This window comes from Drosophila grimshawi, unplaced genomic scaffold (genome assembly GCF_018153295.1).
Source record: "Drosophila grimshawi isolate 15287-2541.00 unplaced genomic scaffold, ASM1815329v1 contig_848, whole genome shotgun sequence".
In the NCBI taxonomy this organism is placed as follows: Eukaryota; Metazoa; Arthropoda; class Insecta; order Diptera; family Drosophilidae; genus Drosophila; species Drosophila grimshawi.
The window spans coordinates 1,455,015-1,460,009 of record NW_025063692.1 but is presented as its reverse complement, the minus strand read 5'-3'; the positions used below and the strand labels follow the sequence as shown (position 1 = coordinate 1,460,009).

At 39.7% G+C, this 4,995-nt stretch overlaps 1 non-coding gene across 1 annotated transcript; it reads left to right on the top strand.

Moving 5' to 3' along the window:
• Positions 1-1,361: 1,361 nt before the first annotated feature.
• Positions 1,362-1,443, top strand: Trnas-aga. The gene has a single exon. It is a non-coding gene; the product is annotated as a tRNA-Ser (tRNA).
• Positions 1,444-4,995: the final 3,552 nt, after the last annotated feature.

Genomic DNA, 4,995 nt, shown 5'->3' with positions numbered 1-4,995 from the left:
GTTGTTGTTGTAGTTGTTGTTGTTGTTGTTCTTGTTGTTTTTGTTGTACGCAATTTAAATGGAATTTCTGCTACTGGGCTCACATTGATCGCCATAAATAATCGCTACAGCAGCAGCATCAATGGTGGCGGCAGCGACAACGACCAGCAACGAGCAACGTGCAACAGCAGCAACAGCAACAGCAGCAACGGCAACAATAACAACAACAATAACAACAACAACAACAACAACAACAACAACAACTAACAACTACGTGCAACGCCAAAGCAGCGTCGACCGCATCTCAGATGGCGCGATAAGGTAATTGGACTATTATGTCAAAAAGTATTTGGCGTTTAAGAAATATGGCCTGGCATTTGACATTTCGGCAGGCAGTAGTCAGGCACCCAATCCCCCAAACCCTTTACACCACTTGCCTCCCCAATCTACCTCAACCTCTCTCTCTCTCCCTCTCTCTCTCTCCCTCTCTCTCTCTTATTCTGTGTTGTGCTTTTTGTGGCAACAGTTACATTTGCAATTGCCACAGAACAAAAGGTGCACATTAAAAACTGTTCGTTGTTCGCTTTTCGCTGTTGTTGTTAGCTTTCAGTTTTGGAGTCGCGATTGGAGCTGCTGTCGCCGTCGCCGTCGCCGTTGCTGCTGCTGCTGCTGCTGCTGTTGCTGTTGATATCGCGATTGCATTGAACAGCTCGAATGAGAGATACAATGCCGTAAAGAGAGAGGGAGAGATGGAATGGTGTGGTGAGTGGGGGGAGGGCGGGTTATAACGCATTGTCGCCAAGTGGCGACTGGCAAATGATCAAAGCCAAGTGCGTGGCAATATAATTGATTGGATTTCGCATGCAGCTCGCTGCTTGCTTCAGCTGTTGAAGGATTTCAATAAGCAACTTGATTAATTATTATTTACCCGATCATTTTTAGCTGCTCTTTTCGAATCGCTGATTTGGCTTGCGGCCGACGAGTCGTTGTACGTCTAGAATATTTTACAATGCTTCAAATAAATGAGATAAAATTGACTTGAAATGTTTCCTTAATTTATTTTACACTTATCTCAATTCAATTACCAATATTCCTTGCCATTCTTCTTTTATATTATATCATACACATATAGGCATTAAAAGACTTATCTAAAGTTGTTTTCTTTTGAGTGAATGAATAAAATATTGAATACATTTTTCATGGCCAATTAATTTTAGATTGGCTTGAGTGCAATTAATGCTTATCATTCAAGTATTTATGCTAAATAGATAACTTCGACTGCTTGAATAAATGTGGTTGAGATTGGTATAAATATTTTATTATTATATTAATTTATACAAATTTAATGATTGTGGACTCTTCTAAGCAGATATTTTCAAAGAGCAGCCGTGGCCGAGCGGTTAAGGCGTCTGACTAGAAATCAGATTCCCTCTGGGAGCGTAGGTTCGAATCCTACCGGCTGCGAGTGGCGGGAATCCACCTGAGAATTGACTTGTTTTCATTTTTATATATTTTTTATTAACATTATTATGTCTGAATTTAAAGTAAAGTATATCAATTACAATAAGAATGCCATGGAAGTGATGGTGTGGATATATGATTGGAATCTGAAAGTTTCTGTACTATTACATTTTTTTGGTTGTCTTCCAAATGAATTCCACGTTGGAAGCAAATGCCAGCTGCCCAGCTTGTAATTTTTTTGTTGTTCTTACTTAATAATTTTGAATGTATTTATTACATTATTAAACATATTCAAAGGGCATTAAAATGCCTTGGCTCACATTTAATTAATGGCAGGCAACAAAACAAACAAAACTGCCGCGAAAATAAAACGAAAAAAAATACACATTAATAAAAAAATATATAAAACACACAGAGAATAAAGAAAGAGCAGTAAAAGTATGAAGGTGATCCTCTTTAGTCCAATGGAAAATTGGCGTCTCCGTCGCGTCGTCAGCCAAATAAATAAGCATACAAAATGGGCAACAAAAAAACAAAAAACAAAAAACAAAAAAAAACGAAGAAAAAAAATAAATAACAAGATGAATTACCTTTTGCCACTGCACGTGAAACTGACACGCCAATGTGTACAGGTTGTGTACACTGTACAGGTAGGAAGTATTAGGTGTACGAGGAGACCCTGCCGAACATCTTTGAGTCCCCTGCACAGTCCCAGTCGCAGTCGCAGTTTACCGCTTGCCGCGGTCCTTCAAGTTCTTGTCATGCCACACATGGCTTTCAACACGTTCTTGTTTTGCTTTTGCTTTTGTTTTTTGTTTTTTTTTGTTTTTTGGTTCGTTTTCTTTTTTTGGGCCATTTCTCTTGGCCATGTTAAGAGTGCTGCGTGACGTCGCGTCTTGGTCGTTGTTGATGGCTCAATTCATTTGTTGTCTGTAGCCGCTTGCCGAAATGCATTTTTAATTTAATTACAATTTTTTGAATAATTTCACTGGGCGCGCATTAAAAAATGCTCAACATAGCAACAAAACCATTAAAAAAGTAGCATTTTTAAATGGCCGCTTTCGATTTGGATTATGTTTGCTCCATCTGGCTGTCCGCTGTCCGCTGTCCGTTCGCCTTTGTGTTCGCTTAATTGCTGCGCCTCAATTATGATAATATGTAAAAAAGCAAAAAGCAGAGTAGAAGAGTAGTAGAAGAGTCAGCTTTGGTATTCTATTAAGATGCGCCTTTGCACTTTTTGCATAAATTCCGGCATGGATTATACGCAAATCGCAAGTCGGCGGCTCATTCACCATTTCCCATTCCCCATTCCCCATTCTCCAATTCTCATTTTCTCATTTTCATGCAGTTTTCGCGTCGCGTTTTCGTTTTCATGCATTTAATTGGGCACCCAGGGGCGAATTACTGCATTGGGATGCATGGATGGGGGGGTGGGGGTGGCATATAGAGACTCTTCAATGGATTGCGATTACATTATAATTACTTACGTAACATTCTTATTAACCAAATGATACAAAAACGAAGATCATTTCAAGTGGCAATGAACTTCATCTTCTCTATTTGTATGTATATTTCTATATATATATATATATATATATATTATCAATGCTGGCAATCTTTCACTTTAATGTTCTTCAGCTCACATTGGAATTGGTTGTATTCCTCTGTATATTTTTATTTTTTCTGTTGATATTTTTTGTTTTAAAATTTATTTGATTTATTTTTAAAAACTCTTCAACAATTTCGCTAATTACGAAATGCACTTGTAAAATATCTACATATATCTATTTTGTGTTGGGAAAACTATTCAGCTTGCATCTGACCGAATATACTTACATATATGTGAATTGTGAATACTGTGATTGTATTTTTGTGGATGTTTGTTGTCCGAATGACAGCGATGAATTGTGGTTGTTGCCATTTATGTGAGTTTAGCGATTGACGCTTTTGCCCAAATTCGCATATCAAACATCAAACTTCAAAATGTGCAACATTTCAACGTCCTCGTCCTCGTCCCCCTCCCCCACATTCCCTCCCCACATCCTACGCCCGCTCTTCGCCGATCCTCCTTGGCGTCAGCGTCCTCGTCGCGGCGGCGGTCTCAGTGTCAGCTGGTCAAAATGAGCTGCCAATGATTTGAATATGGCGCATTTGTGTCATAGCCGCAGCGAGTGAGATTTATTTTTGTTCAATTCGAGTTGCGCATGTTGCAAGACGCTGACGCTGACGCTGATCGTATCCATCGCACTGTCTGTGCAACATGTTGCCAGCGCTGCTCAGTCGTTGATCGCGACGACTGCCTTTGCCGGTTGTCAAATGTGTTTGTCAGCTGCTCGCCAGCAAAACAATTCACAATTGCGCCATTTGACAGGCCAACCAGACGAAAAAGACTCAACAAAAACGTCGACATAAACAATGTCCACCACTCCACAAGCCCCTCCGTCAGCGATCTCCATGCAGCGATCCAGTGCAACGATGTGCGTGCCTGGTCAGTAGTTGTCGTTTAATTGAAAGATGTCAATTTGCGTTTACGGTGGCAACAACGCACAAAGTGCGTTGCGCAACAACAACAACAACAATAACAACAACAACCACAACTCAAGTAAAAAATGATATAAACAAAAGTCTGATACAAGAGATACCCTCTTTATGGGTTTCCCAAAAATGATGGAGGATGCAATTGAGTACATTCATATATGTATAGATGGTAAATTGGCTTGCCTCAAACACTGCTGTTGGCTAGAACTGCACTGCCGGACCTGGTTGGCTAAACACAAACTACATTCTCTTCGCATTAATTACCTTGCTAATACAGATTAGTTTATTATGCAAGAGTTAGAGTGTAATAACTTTATTGCCTTGCCAATTATTTATTAAACAATTTTTCTATTTTTCTTCTTTTTTGTTTTAAGAAAAGCAAACCACGAATAACTGTTGTTTTTGGAGTACCGATCAAATGCTGTTAACAAGTAGCCAGTCTAACATTAACCAATTAACTATAAGTTAACAAAAAATGTAAATATATATATATTTGATGGATATATATATATATCTAAATATAAGTTTAGCAAAACAGATAGAAATAAATTAAACCATCAAAGTGCTGGCTAATGCAAACTTGCAGCTATTTTGAGAGAGATGGAAAATACTTTTAATGTGGTTTGGCAAGTACATGTGCCAGATATGCACTGTATGCTTTCATTGCAGGGTATAGGAAGCGCATTCAGAGAGTGCCAGCGACTGGGGTGCCCCCCAAATAAATTGCAACCAAATTGCCAACGTCAGCGTCGCTATCAGCGGCATTTATCAGCTTGGGGGGTGGGGGTTAAGCCAAAGGGGAGCAGCAGCGGGAATCAGAATGCAATAACATTGCCGTTGTTGTTGCTGCCGCTGCTGCTGCTGCTGCTGCTGGTGCTGCTGGTGCTCTTGTTGCTGTTGCATGCTGTTATAGGCTGCATGCTTTATCGCAATATTTAATTGGCAAAATATGCGTCTAAACGCACATAAATTGCATTGCTAACGCGTTTGTTGCGTCTCGCAGGCCGCACGCCAATT